The 22433-nt window shown below is 33.6% G+C and overlaps 1 protein-coding gene across 1 annotated transcript in view; it reads right to left on the bottom strand.

The window, feature by feature from the left end:
• Positions 1-18686: 18686 nt before the first annotated feature.
• The window catches only part of LOC6051423 (neuropeptide CCHamide-1 receptor), a 44107-nt gene continuing 40360 nt past the window's right edge, over positions 18687-22433 (bottom strand). Inside the window, exon 9 of the mRNA XM_038255433.1 lies at positions 18687-19284. The gene's annotated coding sequence lies outside the window, so the exon portion shown is untranslated. The remainder of the gene's footprint in view (positions 19285-22433) is intronic.

The following is a 22433-nucleotide window of genomic DNA, read 5'->3' as shown; positions in this document are numbered from 1 at the left end:
GGTTAATGTTAAGGGGTCGCTTTTTAACGTTGAAATTTATATGGGAAAAATCGCAAAAATGTATGCAGAAAAACATCGTTTTAGTATTTTTCTGTCAGGTGGCGCGGGTCTCGCCCAAAATTGTCCAAGTGTGAGATTCTTGTAGGAAATTTAATTTCCTACAACTTTGGCGAGGGCTGCAAAACGATCCGAATTGATCCTGATTTTTGGTGATTTTTCTAGTAAAAAGTATTTTCTTATATACTTCTTATATACCCCTTATATTCTTTCAAGTATATAAGGCAATTTCTTTTCATCGCATTGCTAATAACTCATCAGGATCAACTCGGATCTTCCTGCACCCTTCGACAAAGTTGCAGGAAATTAAATTTCCTACAAGAATCTCACACTTGGACAATTTTTGGCGAGACCTGCGCCACCTGCTGCCAAAATCCTTAAGCGATGTTTTTCCCCATACATTTTAGCGATTTTCCCCATATAAACTTCAACGATAAAAAGCGACCCCTTAACCTCAACCGATTTGGCTCAAAATTGGCATAGTTACTTATTATTGCCTAAAGAATCGATCCAGGGGGTATCTCTTCAGATTTTCCAAAATTTTCAATTTTTCTTGTCACCCTAATGGTCCCTAAGTAACATTGAAAATTGAACATATGGCTAAAGAGGAGAAAAGCAACTCGCGACAAAATTTTGAGGCTAGGAATTTTGACAGGTATGAGTTTCATAAAGTATTCGCCTCCTTTTCTCTCCCACAGAAAACTTGGGGACAATGTAGCTGTCAAACTAGGCTAAAATGTTAAAGTCACTCACAAAATGAACTTTGAGTGATTTGAGTTCATTTTGTGAGTGACTTTAACAGTTTGGCCTAGTTTGACAGCTACATTGTCCTAAGTTTTCTGTGGGAGAGAAAAGGAGGCGAATACTTTATGGAAATCATACCTGTCAAAATTCCTAGCCTCAAAATTTTGTCGCGAGTTGTTGCTTTTCTCCTCTATTGTTTAACTTACTGTTAACAAAACAATTGTAAAAAAATTATCCCTTAGAAAAACTATTTTGAAAATGTTGAAATCTAAACTGACATTTCAAAGGTGCGTAATATTGATTTTTTGTAAACAATTTGAAAGAAATAGTATCCAGTCTGTAATTCGCTAAAATCACCGGCTCCTAGCGAAGCGCGTAGCGAAAGGCATAATATAACTTTTTTCATGTATTTTTAATCAAAAAAATTAAACCCTAAAAAAATATCCAAAAAATCAGGACATAACAATATTTTTTTTTCAGAAAACTACAAGATTTGAATTTTAATTGAAGTCTAATTAATTGAAAACAATTTAAAAAGCAATTTTCTGCATTGATAATCATATTCAGGATGTTCGGGCTCGTTTTTATTTACATTGAATTAGGTATTTTAATTTGCAATGGAAAAAAACAAATTTTCACAATAAGTTTTCGTCAATGCTTAGATATTTTGGATGCTAATGATTTTTAAACAACTGGCAAGGTTTATGATGCATTTACATACATTTTCATTTAACCACTTGAATAGATCAGCAGGTGGGGGAGTTTGTGTAATGGTTGTATAATCAAGAAATTACGGGATTAGATTTAATCTGCAACGGTTAAGTTTGACAGTACAAAATGACGTTATAATCGAATGATTGAAATTAGCAGTTTGTTCATATCCCTAGATATTCTCTCTATACAGGGCAGACAAATACCTCATAAAAATGTTTCCAAATGATTTTTGAACATTTCTGAAAAATTTTAGCAGTAGGTTTGATTTAGTTATAGCATATCCAGAACATTAAACGATGCTAAAAGAAACTTTTTTTTTATTCTTCTGTAAAATGAGACTAACTTTTGAAAAACAAAAAATGTTTAAAATATTTTGTTCCAGCATGGTTTAGAAAACAGTCTAAATTATACCCGTGTGTCCCGATTCACCACTTGAACTTGAAACTTGAAAAATTAAATCAGACCACAAACATTTAAAATTCTTCTATTTAGATCAAATTAGAGGGTGACGAGCGGGAATTCCCGGGAAAAATTTCCCGGGAAATCGACCATTTTTGGCACTCTCGATTCCCGGGAAATTCGGTCGAGACTCCCGGGAAATTTTATACTTATAAATATCGAAGCAAAATTATACAATTCTAAATTGTATAGAATATTGGAAGTTCAATGTTTTCAATGCTTCTCTGATCTTCTTATTCAAAAAGTTTAAAATTTAACATGTCAAAAATTCCAATAACTATTATTGAGAGAAGCAAAAAAAAATAAAATTGGACCCCAAAATTGATCTTGAAGCATACTTAGCAGTTACACCCCAGAAATGAAATCTAAAGTTTTTTTTTAAATTATTTTTATTAATTTATTTTAAGGGGGAAAAGCTTTTTCAAAATAAGTTCAATTTCCATATCCTCTCTCGAGCACAGCAATCCTCTCTAGGGTAATTTCGCTGTATCAAGGTATTTTCCTTTCTTGATGTCAATAAGTCATTTTGTGTTTCATGTCAACCTCAATATTCAATTATATTTTAGAAAAAAACAATTGTGAACATTCGGGTTTTCCTGATAACTGTAAATATTTCTTCAATTAATATTTATAGTTAACCTTAAAAAAGAAAAAAAAGTTTAAATTGTTGTTTTTAATTCGTTGTTTTTCATATTGCAAATATCCCGATGCTGGGAAATTTATATTAGCTATTTGTTTTTACTTCACAAAAATCATGCAAAATCATGCAACAAGCTTGTGAAACTTTTAAAAAATCACTCAGTGCGAATAAAGATTCGTTAACATTTTAAACTACAATTTTGAGTCAGAAAAAGCTCAAGAAACGATCTTGTATTTGCAGATTCAGAAAAAAAATTAAAAGGTAGATATAGTTTCTCAGATAAAGAGGGAACTGAAGTTAACGTTTCGTAGAATAAGTATGAATAAAATGTAACTTAGATGATTGAAAAAAAAAAAACAATATTATTACATTGTCTTTTGAATTATTGCCACTGTTGGCATAGAAAAAAAACTCCCGGGTCCCGGGAATTCCCGGGAAATGGCCAAATTCAACTCTCGATTTCTGGGAAATTGAAAATCTCGAGAATCGTCATCCTCTAGTGCGAGCGGATGGTTGTGTTTGTTTACAAAGTGAAAAACAGGATTGTGCATGCAAAAATATTGAGTGAAGGGACGCGCTGGACGGGGGGGAATCATTCAATTATGTTCCATCAGTGTGAGCGGATGGTCGTGTTTGTTTACAAAGTGAAAAAAAAAAAACCGGATTGGGTCCGATTTGCGATGCCTTTCCGTCGGGTCGAAAGATTGTTCACGTCAGTCGCAGTTTGTTTTTCGTTTTTTCCGCGTGCGTGTGTGTGTTAAGGTGCGGCTGGCTCTGGTTGTCCCGATGACAGCTAGCCAGTCCGATTTGCGATCCCTTTCCGTCGGGTCGCAAGATTTTTCGTGTCCGTTGCGGCGTGCAACAACAACAAAACCCTATCATACCATTTCATCTCGATAAACATCGTAACTCGTCGTTCGCAAAGTTAATCAGTACCTCACTAAACATCAATCATTTAAAACTCGTGAAATCATCTCAAGTTAAAAATTGCACTGTTTAACCCTTCAGTTTTAATTACAAATGATTTTGGTTCTATCTTTCCACAGCCCACGGCTTGTCTAAAGGTTATTTTTATAAAACTTGAATGAACCTCGGTAATTCTTTCTGGAGCTTGGTGGGGGGACTGTCCCGAGTCAGGGAAACTGTTTTTCAAAAAAATCTATCGGTAAAAATTGGGTTTATCTCATTTTGAAGTTTTTATACTATATATTTGAGCTAGAATCATGAAAAAGTATTTAATAAATTGATGAAAATATGATGTTTTTTCATTTCGTTTCATCAAAACTTCGGTTTCGAGTACCCTAAACATGTCTTCAATATCCTACATCATGGAAAAATGTTAATCTTGGTCGTAAGGTTCAATAATAGCTGCAAAATATGTTTTTTTTTCCAATTTTTTTTTAAATTCTTCTTGAAACATCAACTTTATTCGTGTTTATCAAAACTGTTTACCTGTTTTTTTTAGCAAATAACATCCAGAATAAATTTGCACAATAAACATGTTATGACATCAAATCTCTGAAAAGTTACAACAATTTTAGTGTAGAGAAATTGCAAATTTAAAAATTCTGTGATATTTATTCCATTTTCTTCCTACTACTACTTAAAGTAATTTCAGGATGACAAATCAAAAGTCCTGAGTTGGATTTTAATCTTAGTTTATATGTAGAGAAAAATACGTTGAAACATTATTGAACATCTCACAAAATTCTGCTAAGCGACTCAAGTGTATTGTCGAATGAAATGTTGTATTTACGGTGTTCCACTAAAACAATTTCCTGCGCAAACGTCATGGCCAAACTCTTAAGTGCTCTGATTGACTTAAAATTTTCGGGATTCTCTACCCAAAATAGTTTTATTTTATACATAATTTTTGTTCGGTTATTAGGGTGGTTCCTACTGCGTCAAGGCGGTTCAAAGATGACAATTTTGAGTATTTTTTTTTTAAATCATTGTCAAATGCCGTTTCGACTGAACTCATGCGTATTTTTCCTTGAAAGCCTAATTAGTCACTTTTATTTTACAAACCGGATAACTTTAATTGGTTGAAACAATGTCAAATTATGGCTTTGGAAATATGTTTTTATTGCAAAATCGTTAAAATTGCCATTTTATGGCCCACCCTAACGTGGCAGGAACCACCCTAATAACCTAACAAAAATTATTTATAAAATAAAACTATATTGGGTAGAGAATCCCGAAAATTTTAAGCCGATCCGAGCACTTAAGAGTTTGGTCATGACGTTTACGTAGGAAATTGCTGTATTGGAACACCGTAAATACAAAATTTTTATTCGACAATACACTTGAGTCGCTTAGCAGAATTTTGTGAGATGTTCAATAATGTTTCAACGTATTTTTCTCTACATATAAACTAAGATTAAAATCCAACTCAGGACTTTTGATTTGTCATCCTGAAATTACTTTAAGTAGTAGTAGGAAGAAAATGGAATAAATATCACAGAATTTTTAAATTTGCAATTTCTCTACACTAAAATTGTTGTAACTTTTCAGAGATTTGATGTCATAACATGTTTATTGTGCAAATTTATTCTGGATGTTATTTGCTAAAAAAAACAGGTTAACAGTTTTGATAAACACGAATAAAGTTGATGTTTCAAGAAGAATTTAAAAAAAATTTGGAAAAAAAAAACATATTTTGCAGCTATTATTGAACCTTACGACCAAGATTAACATTTTTCCATGATGTAGGATATTGAAGACATGTTTAGGGTACTCGAAACCGAAGTTTTGATGAAACGAAATGAAAAAACATCATATTTTCATCAATTTATTAAATATTTTTTCATGATTTTAGCTCAAATATATAGTATAAAAACTTCAAAATGAGATTAAATCAATTTTTACCGATAGATTTTTTTGAAAAACAGTTTCCCTGACTCGGGACAGTCCCCCCAACAAGCTCCAGAAAGAATTACCGAGGTTCATTCAAGTTTTATAAAAATAACCTTTAGACAAGCCGTGAGCCGGCTGTCTAAGACTAGACCATTTCATTTAAAATTTAACAACCGATAAACGGGAAATGTCTCATCCGCAGCATCCGATTGTTTGCCTTGAGAATAATATATAACACCTTTCAACAAACACTATGATCTTCTATGATGAATCCTGACCAAACACCCTATCCTACTAACAAGTTTTCAGGTTCCTGGCGCTCGTGGGGTGTAAGCACAGAGTAAATCAGCTGCCCTAGTAGCAACCTGCGCTAACTAACATTCCCGTCCCTTAAAATCGAGATCTACAAACCGACATGGCGGGCGCCGTTGGTGGCCAATGACTGTTACCTATTCGCAATTGATCTAGCTTTAGCAATCATTGTGTTTTATCTTTTCAGCGCATTCATACATGCTGTTGATAAGAGAAACACTACTAGATCGTCGAAGCCTATAATCAGTAGTGCTGAAAGGATATTACGGTTCTGTTCAGCAACGGAGGGGCAACCATGGGTGATCTCTCATGCTCATGCTCATGCTCATGCTCATTTACATACATTTTCATTTAAATTTTTAAACCATGGCTCGTAATTCAAATTTGTATACCTTGTTATTTTTTTGCCCTCGACTTTGGTTAGAGTCAAAAAATATTTGTCATTATGGAAAATGTATAAAAAACAAGAGTCATCCAACTTCCTTAAAGTGAATATAATTTGAAGTTCTTTTTTGAAATCTTTGTAAAGTGATTTTTTGATGCACCTTTGATTTGACTCCAAAATTAAAGTCCATTTTTAACATGATTTCCAAATTTTGCATAAAACACTATTTTTTCAAAAAGTCTAAATTTTAATATCTTATGCCATAGCTCGAAATACGAAATTTGTTGTCATCTAAACCAATTATTTTGCAAATTGCATTTTTAAAATTTTATGTCGCTTTCTCATATTTCCCCCATTCAAAATAAATTTTAACTTCTAAATTACAAAGGAAACAGAGTTGCAATCAACTGAAAAATTAAAAATACACTTTCCTGCGTTGATGATTATTTTCAGCATGATTGAACCAGTTTAAAAAAAAAAAATTGGTGAAATTTCAATGTAAAGTACCGCAAACAAAGCGTAAGGAGACTTGCTTGCTTGTATGGATGAAGCAAAATTGCATTTTTCGAGTACAGTCATTCGAGTACAACACCCACAAATTCGGAACACTTTTGTGATAATTTGTCAATAGCATGCCAAAATGCAGCTTTTCTCTCGACCCTACTATTTTTAAAATCCTTAATCGGACATTTTCTTGTTATTTCATTTGTAAAAGTACTACTTTTTAAACAAAAAACTTCTATTCAAGGCTTTTTTATCCTGAGCAGCAAAACACTGCCTCCAGATTGCCTGTTCACCGATTGTGGGATGTTATTGTGCCTCCCACAAATGTGGAACACCTGAATTTAACTGATATTTTTACAAAAAAAGTTATCAGACCATGGATAAATCATCACTAAGCTTGAGTTTTACTGGTTACAATGTGTGAAGTCATTATTTTGTTACAAATATGTACTCCTGGAGAGACCCAAAGTTTGTTTACATCCGTAAGAAAAAAGTGTTCCGAATTTGTGGATTTCAAGGGTCATAGTTTTTCATCAAAAATTTGATATGAAAGTTAAAATTTGCAGTTGTTCGATACAGCATTCGAAAGATCGCAAAAAAAGCTTTCAAATGAAGGTAAAAGCGAATCATTAAGTTAAATCCTAGAGTTTTTTTTTGAATAGGTCCTATAAACATATGAAAGACAATAGTTTATTGGACCTTTTCAAAAAAAAAAACTCTGGAATTACCGATTTGCTATGATTTTTTGAACATTGGTCGATCTTTAAACTGTTCCGAATATGAGGGATGACTGTATATCACACCTGTTGGCAAAGTTTGAACAAAACATAGAAATATCTTTTATTTGTTTTCAATTTTCTTTAGTTAAAATTAAAATTAAATTAAAAACACTATTAAAAGTGAATTGACTTTAGTAAAAAAATTGTAATAAAAAAAATGATGTTGCAACAAATATGGGTAGAATAGTTCAAAGCAACCACGCTTATCGGCAGCAGCTGCGAATGATTCGAGCATCAATCGCGCTATATTGTATCACGTTTTCGATACCAGTCAAGGCGGTTGATGCAAATATGTACCGTAACTAATGTTTGTATAATTCGTGTTCGCCCGTTTGTTTGTTTCTTACTTTGGTTTGTGTAAGACGGACGTCCTTTGAGTACCTATCTAACTGTTGTTCTTGATTGTTCCAAGGAAGTTCGTAAGAATGACTTACACTTTTCACCCCTTCCTTTGAGAGGTTTATCGCAAAAACCATAAATCTGTATGAATTTTATGTGTGTGCGAGCATAACCCTTGAAATAATCCTGACAATGCCGCGTTACACAGAAATACACAAAGATTCCGTTCGTTTTCTTTTTCCTTTTTCCCCAGCAGGCATGCAGCGTGCCGGAAGTGCCAGTATCTCTTCCTGTGTAGTCTATCGTTCAACACAGTCGTGAGGAGGACCGCGTGAGCCGCGATGATATTCTTCTGTACAAACACACCTGGCACCACCTTTCGTGTGTGTGTTTGCTTTTGTGGTCTTTGACTGCGACTGGTACCAACACATGATGTGTGTGACCGTCTTTTTTGCCACTGTGCTTCTTCCTACAGCGTTCCGGTGATGGAGTGACGGTGGTAGTTGTAGAGACTTACGTGCGTAGGACACCAACCCATACGAGTTTGTCTTTTTTTGCTTCTTTTTCTGGGGAAAATTTTATGCTGTCGTTGCTCCTTGTGCTTTGATGTCCCTGTAAGGGTGTTGTAAGGGTTTTCGCTCTATTCTTTTCTTTCCACATTCTTGGTTAAACATTTATAAAGCGAGAGACACTTCTATAGGTTTGACATCCTGAAATATTTTCTTGCAGGGGTGAAGTCGTTGACAATAAGTTCTATAATGAGAAATTTTATGAGACTTCGTGAGACAACAATATTTTGCACGGTTATGGCAATATCTAACATTATAATTGAAGAAACTCTTTTTTTTAAGAACAATTCTCTGGAATTTTTTGGACGTTTTAAATATTTTCCAAAGTTTATGTCACCTTCAAAAATTTTCCAAAAAATCAAGGGAAAACAATATTTTGAATTTATGTGATTTGTAGTCGAACTTGTTTATTGTTCACTATTTGTTTTATAGTGCAGGTTAATTCTCAATACTTTTATATATTTTGAATTTATTTTTCAAATCGAGTGCACAGCGTTGACATTTTTTCATTTAATTTATTTTTTGGTTCAAGATATGTTTCATATGTTATTATGTGTTCGAAGCATTTTTATTGTGATTTGAATACTCTTATTTTGTTATCTCACTAAGATCACTAAATGGTAATCTGTTAGTCCTCTCTTATCCATGTTTGTAAACAATTTTGGTTGTGCAGTCCAAAAGTTATAAACAAAGATTGAATTGATTCTTTACTGTCTATTTTTGCTTGTATTTATGTATTCTTTCAACTCAAATTTGACCAAAATCAAACTATTTCTAAAAAAAGTACACACACAGTCATCTTTTTTTGCCCGATAGCGAATATATTGGAGGTTTTAAGTAGATCATTTTTTTTTTGAGGGAAAAAGTTATGATGCACAAAAAAATCTTTAAAAAATAATAATCACAGTTTTTTTTAAATCGGAAAAATTAAGGTTCACTATCAGTACTTATCAATAATAAAAACATTACTAAAACATTTGTAAAATTGGTAGCATAACTCTACCAATAAATTTTCAACTATTATATCAATCTTCTACTTGGAACGCGCAATGCTCTTTTTGTAGGGAAATAAAAAAAAATCAAAGTGTCGTGTTGAAAACATTTGAAACTAACAAAAAATATCAAGAAGAAGTTGCAACAAATTTTGAAATTATTGAATTTATTAGATATATCGATTACCTCAATGTTTAAAATATCTCTACAAAAATCTCAAAGTGTTGATCCTTAAAAATATCGTTGAACAAGTCTTAAAAATGTTTTTTTTTAATATCATAAATCAAGGTGACATTGATAAAATTTTAATTTATTTTTCAAATATTATTTAATCAGTAAGAATTTTCTCATGATTTATAGTTTAAAGTGTGTACTGGGCTAGATCACACAATGTAAGTCTTTTCAAATAAATTGCTCTATTGCTTTTAAAAATAGTTACGCTGAAAATGGTTCGTTTCAAAACATTTTAAATTATTAGTGATATTTATAGTTACTGTATTTCTTTAAAACTTCAGCCTAAAAGTCTGTAAATTGACTTTAATGTTTAATTAAAAAAAGGCACAATTGAATATTTGTTTAGCTTACTTATTAACTATAAATGAAATGGATTTTAATTTGAAGTATTTAAATAAAATATTCCAAATTTTCAAACAACAAAATCAACATTTACTTAGAAAATTGTTGTGCTCAAAATGCGTTTGAATGTGAAAATATTTTTGATTTTTGAACGCTTAAAGCTTTTACCATAGAATCTTCACAGCAAAAAATCGGATGGTAAAATCGCATGCAAAAGCATGCACATCACCTTCGTCAAAATAAACACTTAATTTTACACGCTGCATGTACAATTTTTGTAAACACAAAAAAAAGTTGCAACCGACGGGATTCAAACCCAGCACCTACAGTAAGGACTGGCGCCTTAGTCCGCTCGGCCATCAGACCGATGAAAAATGTAAAGGATAAACGTATATGTGAGCTCCACATTTCGGTCAAGTAGGTTTCCCATACTAATGGGCTACATATTTCAGGGTGTAATATTACACAGAATCTCATAGAATAATGCAAAATTTATTTTACACCCAGGTCTTTTACACGCAGCTGGATTACTACTTTATTTGCTGTGTTGTTATGGCTGTTCTTAGTGTGAAATTGTCCAAAGAATCCGATGATGCAGTTCATTTTGCGGTTTGAACTCAGTTAATTTGAGGAAAACATGATACTTAGAGAGTATTTAAATAGTTCTATTAATTAATGTATTCATAATTCTAGGTACCTAATTCACTTTTGAAACATTTTAAAATGTGTGACCTAATTCTTGAGATACTCCGAACATTTTTCTACCAAGCACCAATGTCACCCCGAACATAAATGTCACTCAGGTTTACGGTATTCGCGCAAGTGTGAACTGAACATGTGAGTGATGTGATTAATTATTTTTTTTAGATATTTTTAATACAGCAGCAATTCCCCACGAAAACAGCATGATTCGAAAAAAAAAGTTCTCCGATCGAGCTCAAAATTTTTCTGGGGGATCCTTGGCCGAAATAATTAGACCCGTAGTTTTTTGTTTGGCCATTAGGGTGACTTACGCCATGTTAGGGTGGTTCGAAAAATGGCAATTTTCGTCGATTTTCGCAAAAACCACTTTTTTCAGAAAATCATATCTCCGCGCCATTTTATTCCGATTTTAGCTGTCCTAGACGCAAAAGAAAGATGATTAGTTTGGCTATTTGTGAAAAATAGTAAGAAGTTTCAAAAATCTAGCTTATCATTTGAAAAGGTCGTATGAAAAATTAAAATGCTTTTTTGAAGGTCTCGGGACCAAAGAGCCTATGTCTGAAATTATTTTTATCGGATTCCTCGGAAAATTTCACATAACATATCAAAAAATAGTGAAGTTATGTTTTCGATACTCTGAGATACGATTTTTTGAAAATAAAAACTGAGTTTTTCGACGCGTCACGCGCAAAAATGGGAAAATGACGAATACGGGAAAAAATCGACTTTTTTCACAAAAATTGCGATAACTTTAAAATTTCAGCGATGACCTATAGATGTTATGGTACCAAAAGTTGCGTCTTTCAATTACAAAAATTTTGGTACCCTAACATGTATAGGTCATCGCTGAAATTTTAAAGTAATCGCAGTTTTAGTGAAAAAAAGTCGATTTTTTCCCGTTTTCGTCATTAGCCCATTTTTGCGCGTGGCGCGTCGAAAAACCCAGTTTTTATTTTCAAAAAATCGTATCTCAGAGTATCTAAAACATAACTTCACCATTTTGATATGTTGTGAAATTTTCAGGAAATCGATAAAAATATTTTCGAACATAGGCTCTTTGATCCCGAGACCTTCAAAACAGCATTTTATGTTTTCATACAACCTTTCAAATGTTAAGCTAGATTTTGAAACTTCTTACTATTTTTCCAAACCAAACTAATCACCTTTCTTTGCGTCTAGGACAGCAAAATCGGATAAAATGGCGCGGAAATGTGATTTTTCGAAAAGTGGTTTTGAAAATCGAAAAATTGCCATTTTTCGAACCACCCCACGGCGTAGGTCTCCCTAATGGCCAAACAAAAAAATATGGGTCTAATTATTTCGGCCAAGGATCTCCCAGAAAAATTTTGAGCCCGATCGGTGAACTGTTTTTTCGAATCATGCTGTTTTCGTGGGGAATTGGGTCCTAAAATGAAGCTTAGATTGCTGATTTTATTGTTTATAGCGATAAAGCTTATTTTTCTGAGTACAATGACCCTTTGTACGACAACAAAAAGTTTAAAATGGATTTTTAAATCAATTTTGAAAAATTAACCTCGCAGTCCTTCTTGACAGAAAAGCTCCTACTTGACAGCTCGTTCCAAGGGGACCATAGTTAATCCATCGAAAAAATGTTGTCTTGTATAAAAAAATTTTTGCGTTTAAATGAAAAAAAGTGATCAGAAATGGTTTTTAATCGTGTTTTTTACCGTTGTACATAAAAATTGACATAGGGCTTTAGTACCCAATTGCTGACAGAGTAGGTGTCGGAATCAGAGGCGGAGCCGGAGGCAACAATTTGTACAAAGCTTGAGTCGGAGTCGGCTAGTGTTGGTAGGCTGAAGTTGGAGTCGGAGTCGGTTGGAACTGAAAGCCGGAACCGGAGTCGGAGTCGTAGTCGGCTTAACTCCGAAAGCCCGACTCCGCAGCCCTGGATAACACAGACAAACAACAAATGACAAAAATGAATACGCAAGCTCAACTCAAGGGGAAGCATGAGGTTTGGGCTCCTCAGAATCACGTGCACTATGAATTTTCAAAAATATTTAGACTGGGCCGAATGGTTTTTTAATTATAAATCATGCAAAAAGGAGGGGGGGGGGGGGATCCGACAAAACATGACGTACTTTTCGAATCCCTACTATGATTTCATATTTTCAAATTATTCAGAGTAGAACACTGCCTGTTTTCGCTGTTTGCTTCCCATCGCTATGTGAAACTTTACTATCAGAGTGTAGTTAATATTAAATGAGGTCGTTGAAGCGCCACCTAATTTTAACATCCCAAGATGCATGTTAAATGGGAAATAGGAAAACTTTGTAAGCAGTCTTGCAAACTTAAAAAAAAACAATTTTTCTTTTTTTTCGTGTTAAATTTAACTAAATTCTAGAAATCGTGATTGGACCAAAATAGAATGACAATTTCTGCAGCTTTTTATAGTCATACTAAATCATGCATTACCCAACACGTTTACGCTTAGTCATGGCGTCAGATATTTTCGCTAGCTCTGATTAAATTTTAAACGAGTGACAAGCAACTTTCACTGTTTTACGCCCAATGGGGGTGGTGTATCGTGTATCCTTTCGCAGAATAAAATTAATATACAGAAGCTGAAGCTTAGTTAGCTGAGTGGGAATTAATTAAAGGCATGCCCTTTTTGCTTAATTTTACTTACCATTGACTTATTGGCACCTTGAGATTATTCAAATTAAGGGAAATTACTCATGGCTTGCAAAAAAGCGTTTCATCATTTGATTATTCTGAATAGATCGGATTATCAGATTATTATAATTGAAAACTGAATGCTCAATGTGATTGAGGGTTACGACGAGTCGATAAGTTTTTCGATTTGTCTTCGTTATGGTAGAAAGGCAAACATCTTGCACACTAAAAAAATATGAATATTACATTGAACGTAATTTTTAATCAAACGTAAAATACAGTCATGTAACCCAAAATTTGATTTAGAATTCTGTTTAAAATGACGCAGGCCATCAAAAATGGGTGTATCCCATTTGGCATAAAGCCATTTGGCATAATGCCGTTTGGCATAACGCCGTTTGGCATAATGCCGTTTGGCATAATGGACGTTTGGCATAACGGTCATTTGGCATAATGGCCATTTGGCATAATGGTCATTTGGCATAATGATATTAAATTTTCAAAATTATTTCAATTCCATAGACTGGGATTAATCGGCAATACAGTTTGAATCAGGACAACAGTTTTTAGTACATTTTAAAGCTTGACATTTAGAAAACGATGCACTTTTTTGAATGTTACAGAATTTATAACACTTCTTCAGTTCATCAGGCAGCTTACTTGCCCACTGAGAATTTTGGCTCGAGCCATGAGTCGATCTGGTTCGAGATCGAGCCCGAATCGAGTCGAGGCTCAAGCAAAATTCTCATTGGGTGGTTACATGAGAGTAGCCTGCCTCAATATTTTCTGCAGTAGCAGCAAGTGCTGGCCGAAGATCTTAAAGAAAAAGTTGAAGTTTTCAGCGGTGGTGTTATAAAATCTGTAACATTCTTAATATTTGACGGATCTTGTCGCACTCTTCGGTTCCCTGGTTGTTCCTGGGTTGCTCCCTGGAACACGAACTATGAGGTCATGAGGTTGATGAAAAATTCAATAATCATTAAGGGACTAAAAACTCAAAAGACACAAAACCGACGCGGCGAACCGAGAGTGTCGTGGTGCGCTGGTACGATGAACCAAAATACCCTCGGTTCGTGTGAGTCGGGTACGGGTGTAAACCGAACAAAGCAGGCGCAAAGCAAACCCGAGGTGCAAGTGAACCGCGTGTACCGCACGGTGCAGGGAAGCTTGCTCAAAACCAAAACGCACCGATTATACGGGTTTAAATCCCATTTAAATTTCAAGGTCAAAGCGCCAGGTCCTGTCACAATCAATCAAGCTCATATTTGGGATTCGGGCTTAGTGCATCCTGGGAATCATGACCTGAAATGAACGCTCAAATTCGCTCATTTTGTTACATCCTACTCGTTCATATTACAGGGTATATATATTAATTGAATATTTTATCAGCAAGTGGCGCTACTTCCATTCAAATATACACAAAACTGAGATTTTTATTTGAAATGTAAACACGAATGTAAAGCATTCCACTTTGTCATATACGTAGAAACATATTCACCGTCTTCAGCTTTGGATCTAACCCAAAAAAGCTGCGGGTCATTTTTTCTGAACTCTCAACTGCTGACTCAAGGTTTATATTTCCTTTAAAGAAGGAGACACTTTGTAGACTTGTGACAACTGCTGATAAAAGTTGAATTTTCCTTCTAAAGTTGAATTTTCTTCATTAAAAAGGGAATAATGCGCTTCAGCGGTGGTCACAACTCAAGCGAGTTTTCCCTTCCTTTAAAAATATTCACCTATATCAGCAGTCAAGGAGTTTTTTTTAAAGAAGGGAAAATTTAACTTGTATCAGCAGTCATGAGATATTTCCCTTCTTTAAAGAAGGGAAAATTCAACTCATGTTAGTAGTTATCTCAAATCAAAGAAAGTTTTCACTTCTCAAAGAAAGGTAAATTCAACTTGTGTCAGCAATCAAGAAAATTTTCCCTTCTTGATTGGAGAGAAAATTCAAACATAAAGGGATAATTCAACTCGTGTTGATGGTAATCACAAGTAAAGAAAATTTTCCATAATTTAAAGAAGGAAAAATTCAACTTGTGCCAGTAGTCATCACAAGTCAGTGAGTTTTTTTTCCTTCGTTAAATAATGGAAAATTCTCTTTACTTGTGATAACTACTAACACGAGTTGAATTATCCCTATATGTTTGAATTTTCTCTCCACACAGCAAAAAAAAAATGAATTTTGGAATGTTGAAAATTTGGTTGGTTGAATATTACTCATTTTTTGAGTAATATTAATCAAAAAATGTGTAAAAATGTGAACCTGATGAATATTCATCAGAAACTGATGAAAATTCACCAATTCCTGATGCAATATTACACATTTTTTTCGCCACAAAATCTGTCACCATTTCCTGATGAATATTACCATAATTTTTTTTTCTGTGCAATCAAGAAGGGAAAATTTTCTTGACTGCTGACACAAGTTGAATTTACATATCTAACTTTCTTTGATTTGAGATAACTACTAACATGAGTTGAATTTTCCCTTCTTTAAAGAAGAGAAAACTCTCTTGACTGCTGATATGGGTGAATATTTTTTGAAAAAAAGGGAAAACTCGCTTGAGTTGTGACCACAGCTGAAGCGCATTTTCCCCTGTTTAATGAAGAAAATTCAGTTTTAGAAGGAAAATTCAAAATTTTTTAGCACACAGAAAATAAATGATGGTAATATTCATCAGGAAATGGTGCCAGATTTTGAGTAAAAAAAAAAGATTAATTTTACATCAGAAATTGGTGAATATTCATCAGTTTCTGATAAATATTCATCAGGTTCACATGTTTAAAAAAAAAAGGTAATATTACCCAAAAAAGAGGTGATGTTCAACCAACCAAATTTTCAACTTTCCAAAATTCAACTTTGATTCTGTGCAGTTGTCGCAAGCTTAGAAGTGTCCCTTTCTTTAAAGGAAGTATTAACCTTCATAAATGTCGAAGATTTTTGACTCAATCTAGGGGTCAATGGCTTAAAATAGCCCAGGGAACAATATTCAGCATGTGGAGCAACGTTTTGAACAAACGTTTCAAGTTATGGGCACCCATACACAGAAAAAAATGATGGTAATATTCATCAGGAAATGGTGACAGATTTTGTGTCGAAAAAAAATGTCTAATATTACATCAGGAATTGATGAATATTCATCAGTTTTTGATGAATATTCATCAGGTTCACATTTTTACACATTTTTTAATGTAATATTACCCAAAAAAGAGGGAATATTCAACCTACCAAATTTTCAACCTTCCAAAATTCAACTTAAAAGCAGTTTTAAAATAAAAAAAAATCTTAAGGAAAGAAAAAAAAATCAGCTTTCGCCGGCAGTTATCACAACCTAATATGGTCTTCTTAAAGCAATTCCAATATGAACTTTATTTTGAAATTTTAACATCATTATGCCAAATGACCATTATGCCAAATGGCCATTATGCCAAATGACCCTTATGCCAAACGTCCATTATGCCAAACGGCATTATGCCAAACGGCGTTATGCCAAACGGCATTATGCCAAATGGCATTATGCCAAATGGGATACACCCATCAAAAATCGTACAGCAAACCCTTGCAGCAAGTATAATTTAAAATTAAATTAATTACGACTGAAAATTACGTTTCTTTTGATGCACATACCTGGAGCGTGTTCTATGATGTAATTTTGTGTGTAAGTTAACGCAACTGTACGTTGATCAGTTTGACAGTGCAAAAACAAAAACGAAACGTCAGCCATCTTAACAAGTGCAAACAAGGTGCAAGACATTTTTGCTGCCGCGCAGTTTTGGGCCAAAAAGTCACCGAAAACCATATGGTGTTGGTGGCTTACAATGTGATTCATTGTGAATTTTCTAGAAACTTTAAATTCCACAAAGATGCAAGATTGATGCAAATTTCTCCTGATATCTATTTTCAAACTGCAGAGCAAAATTACCGGAAATGTTCTCCCTTGAAAATTTGCCGTTTCTCTTGGCCGTTAAGCTTTTTGCCAACATTGCGCACCTCCCAAACGACCCACAGTTGATTCGGCAGCACGTTGCTTGGCACCGACCACGCGGGAAAAGCTTCCAAGTGCCAACGCGTGCTGCGGGTTGCCTACGTTGCGGGCGTTTTCCACCAACCGACAACGTGTTTGGCGATGATTTATAATTCCATTTTCCGCTTCCGGAATTAATGAGGACGACCTGCAGGAACTTGGAGCAAAGGAGTAGCACCTATTCTGGGAACGAAAAAGGATCAATGTTTGAAATGAAAATTGAAATTTCATTGAACAATGTGTAGGTGATTCAGTTTCATTTGAAGCATGCAACAAGTTGCTCGATTCGAGTTCAAAAACCAATTAACTCACCTGATCCTTAGTTAGGATCTCAATTATCTGGTTACCCTTCAGCTTCCAACAGCAGTTCGAGCAAGCAAGCCTTTTCGTCGAGGGAAACCTATTAAAACTGGGCTATCTGACTGCAGGGAATTTCTTCTTGTATGAAAAAAGTTTTCTTATTACCAAATTTTCATTTATTCAACTTTTTTTTTGTTGTTACGTAGACTATGTACAAAAGCTTAATTTGACTTAGAGTTAATCTCAACAGTTGTGTTAAAAGACCTTTTTTACATACATTCGCTACTAATAAACTTTTCAGAAATTTGTGTCCATTTAAATAACGTCCAGTTTACGATCTCTTATATATAGGTAACTTTAAACTATGGTAACAAAGTTCCCTTCCCAGTGATTTTCTCAGATAACATTTAATTGGATCTGTTCTGTTGGAAAAATCACATTTTCATCGTTTGAATTCTGCCGTACATCAACTTTTAAACTCTTATCATCAATTATCGTGGTATTACATCCAAAATCCGATAATATTTCAATCGATCACTCTTCATTTTACTGCTTGGTTGGTAATTGATTCTACTTCGCTTGGTGTGCTGGTCTTCGGTCTTGTCTGTCAATCAAAATCTGACTCTTGAAAGTGTCTTGCCGCGGGGCATCCATTTTGTCTCGTAATGGAATCGAGTTTCTTGAGTTAAGCTTACAAATTGCACGATTTGTAATACTTAAAATCCTTGCAGAAGTGACTCACTTTTTTAAACACTGTTTATAATATATATTTTTTAAACGTACAATTCATGAAAAAATACTTTTGCTTGTTGCTTTTATTTTCTTTGGCCTTTACTGTGTGATGACAACTTCTAAAAAAACCTTGTCAGTCCTGGTTTAAAAGTAGAATTTTTCAAAATTAAATATAATTATTTGCGAAGATCTTCATTTTTGAAAAAAAGTATAAATTTATGTTTGGTTTTTAAAATTAGTATTCTTCATTTTTTTTGTAAGTTATGCTTTAAATTTTTGAATAAAAACTGACGCACTTTTGTAAATAAACGAAACCACAAATCAAGATGTCTAGCGCAACCAAACAATTCAAAATTTATTTCTGAAATTCCAAGATGCGCAAATCAGACGCTAACCTTTGGCTGCGGTCACCGGGGTGCAAACGCCAACCTTCCAGGAGCTCCGGAAATTTATTTTCATTTCAAATCCCTCGCGACGTCCTCATCACCAAGACCACGCCGAATCAAGATCGAAAAGGGCAGCAGCTTCTGACTGTTTTACATGAAAAGCACCCCACTGTTTTCCTTGTCACACTAATGATGTTGCTTCTGTTGGTTTTTCATGACAGCTCATTTTCGTTTTACTTCTAAACTGTTTGCCCGAACCGTTCAACTCTACCAAGGTATGACCACCGGCCGGCGCAGGCAAAAAATCGTAATTAGACCCAATTATTTTTCTCTTATCTGGGGTAGTGCCTTTTCCGGTTAAGAGGAATTGCGTTATGGTTCTTGAAAAAAATAGAGTCCTCGTCGTCCTTGGTGTCCTTTGGTTTGGTTTGGTACTGTGTGAGATTACACGCCCAGGTGCACGAACAATTAGCCTGCTTGTGATGGAGGTGGGGTGGGCCTTTTTGTCTCCGGCTTTCAGGTGCCTTTTTGCTGACGGAAGTCATCCTCGAGTGCTGAATCTGTGCAGGAGTCTGGAAAAACGCAATTTGATTTTATGGTTTTAGTTTTGTTAAACAAATTACTTAAATGAGAATTCTTATTTTTGATTTGGTTTTTATATTATTTTTTAGGTGTAAATATGACATCTGTACCGAAATACGGATACTTGTCCACGTGAACAAAAAATCAAAAATGGTGCAAATTAAAATTGTAATTGTAAAACCTTATAACCCAAACTGCAAAATATCACATGAAAACAATTCGAAGAAGTATATAGTTTCATAAAATTCATACATTCATACATGGATTTTCATTACTATGCTGAGGTACCCCAAAATTCATAAATTAATCTTTTTTATCAGCCGAAATCGGAAGAATCGATACCATGAAATTTCAAGTGGGAAAACACTCAGACTATTTTTTCACAAAAAATACATTTTTGAGTAATTTTTTTCTGCTTGACTTGTTTGTGGTATGATTTTAAAAGTCCAATAATAATACAAAATCTCGGGTTTTTATTTTAATTTTTTAAGACAGAAATATTAGAATAAAAATATTTTTTCAATCAAATTAAAATATTTAATTTGCAAATGTTTTGGGATATAACTTTTTTGTTAAAGTAAAATAAGTCTTCTTTTTTAATTAAAATAAGCTGAAACTGTTAAATCTTACACCGACTTTTGAATTAATCGCAAAACGCAAACCAGAAATTTCCTCCAATTTCAAGAAAATTTAGGATAGTTTTTAGCCTTTTTAATAGTTTAAATCAGGGGTGCCCAAAGTATGGCCCGCGGGCCAAACGTAGCCCGCGAGGTAATATTTTGTGGCCCGCGAACCCATTTTGAATGATCATGTAAAATGGCCCGTTGACCACTTGTAAAGTGATTTTATACTTTTTCAAAATTATGGTTTATTTTAAGCTTTTATATGCTAATCTTTTTTATTTTTTTTGTTAATAAAAAGAAACATATGATTTATCAATATTTTGATCCCCACTTTAGGATACAAATAATTTGTTCAAAATATTTTATAATTAAAACAATTTCACACGTTTCAATGTGAGTGAAACTAGTAAATATCGTCAAAACTTTCATCAAACATTTTTAGAAATATAAAAAAAAAAACGTTCAAGTTTGACTTAGGTAGAATTTTGTAATAGATGCAAAAATAAAAGTTTTCTTTATTAATTTGCAAGTCTTATTGACCCTTTTATGAACTGACCCTCAAATTTACATTGCACTTCCTTAGGGATTCGAACTCATTACAGTTAGATAACGAATCTGATTGACTATCAACTGATTCAGGCAGACAAAATGTGGAAATCGGAGGATCAAGTTTGCAGCAAATATTTTACAAAGCTTTCGTCGATCTACCCACCATTATTTAATTTCACCATTATTAAAAAATTGGCTCGAAAAACCAGGAGCAAAAATATATTTTCAAAAAACTTAAAAAGATGAAATTTAAGTGCATTCAGCTGAAATTAATTAAATATGCATTCCTTTGCATTTAAAATAATTTGAATTTTAGTGAATTTTCGATGAAATAAAAAAAAATTGTTTCGCTTTTTTTGAAAATAATAATTGCAGGTTAACTATACGGGAGCTTAAACATTTTTCTAAAAGTTTTTTTTCATTGAAATGTTGAAATTCTGGATCTCAACGATTTTTCATTAGCCCCACTTATAGATGAATTGTTCATCATGTAATGTCACCATCATTTTCGAAATATAAAAACAAAACTTTATTTTTATTGAAAACACAAGTACATTCAGCTAAAAACTTTTTTTTTCAAATACCAGAAACAACAAAATCAACAATACTGATAGAAACCCGTTATTTTTTGGTTTCTATTATTTTGAAAAGATTTTTTTTTAAATAACAGAAATGTAATCTTTTACATTAAAATAACGTAATTTATTTTTTAACAACCTTTTTTTTTGTTAATTTGGCCCGCAAGCTCATTTGAGCTTCAAATTTGGCCCGGCCTCCAAAAACTTTGAGCACCCCTGGTTTAAATGATTGCTTCTAGCATGAACAACTCAACAGTGATGAATAAAGAGCGGATTCGTTACTGCACTAAAATCAGCGAATCTGAATTCACTGATTGGAACGACTGACAACTGAGATAAGCACGAAGCCACGATTTTAACTTTTCGTGCTGTGAATTTCTGTTTCATAAATGCCTGAGAATGTTTGCTTGGGAATAGTTAAAATAACTAATCTTCGACTAGGAACTCGTAATCGGGCTGTAGTGAACGAATTGGATGCTCCAAATAACAAAATGTCGAGTTTTTTTACCTCTATCTGACCACCACAAAATTCCCCCGGGGGTCAAACCGGTGCCGGGGCAATCCGGATTGTTTTACGACTTTGTTCCGATATAGATTTTTTGTTGAAAACTGTAAATAAAAAAAATAAACAATGTATTTTTGAACAAGTATTGTCGAAACTTGTTAAACAGAGGCTCTTACAACATAAAAGATTTTTTTTTTATAAAAATATTTGTTCATAAACTTAAGATTTGATAAGTTTTTACTAAAAAAAAAAAATTTAAACCAATTTTTCATATAAACTCACCAGAAAAAGTTTTCAGAAGTTCAAAATTGTCACAAACTTGCTTAAGGTACTTGTTGTTGACACTGCAACAACTCAAATCGATCAGATTTCGTTAATTTACTAGGGGCACTTTTTACTTTTTTCAGTAGACATTTTTTTTTGTATTTTTGAAGAATAAGTTTTTTTTTACAAATTCAATGACAGGATCTTCAAGAGGACATTCTACTGCGTCGATTGATGGAAATTTAGTCGAATTTTATGTACTTTTACATCAGAAAAAGTTTCCGTTCAGTAAATTAAGGAGAAAAATTACATTTTCGCTCGCAAGTTGGCATTAACACCAAAACTCATATTTCTACAAATTTCTTTCGTCTTTTCATTAGATTTGACCAAATTTTAGAATATACCCAGAATCCAGGACTGCCTCATTGTGTTCTGTTTAAGTTCTTCGGTAACAATGAGACACTTTGATTTTTCATCGTTAATATCATCATCTATGAAAAACTTCCATTTTTTTAAGTTTAAACCATTTAACCGAAGTTTTGAAGTAGAAGGTATAAATGTAATGATTTTATAAAATTTAAAATTATTTTTTTGTACAATCGACAATCAAAAATTAGACA

The sequence above is a fragment of the Culex quinquefasciatus genome, chromosome 2 (genome assembly GCF_015732765.1).
Source record: "Culex quinquefasciatus strain JHB chromosome 2, VPISU_Cqui_1.0_pri_paternal, whole genome shotgun sequence".
Lineage (NCBI taxonomy): Eukaryota > Metazoa > Arthropoda > Insecta > Diptera > Culicidae > Culex > Culex quinquefasciatus.
Note: the sequence above shows the minus strand (reverse complement) of the source record. Positions and strands in the feature narration are given on the sequence as shown.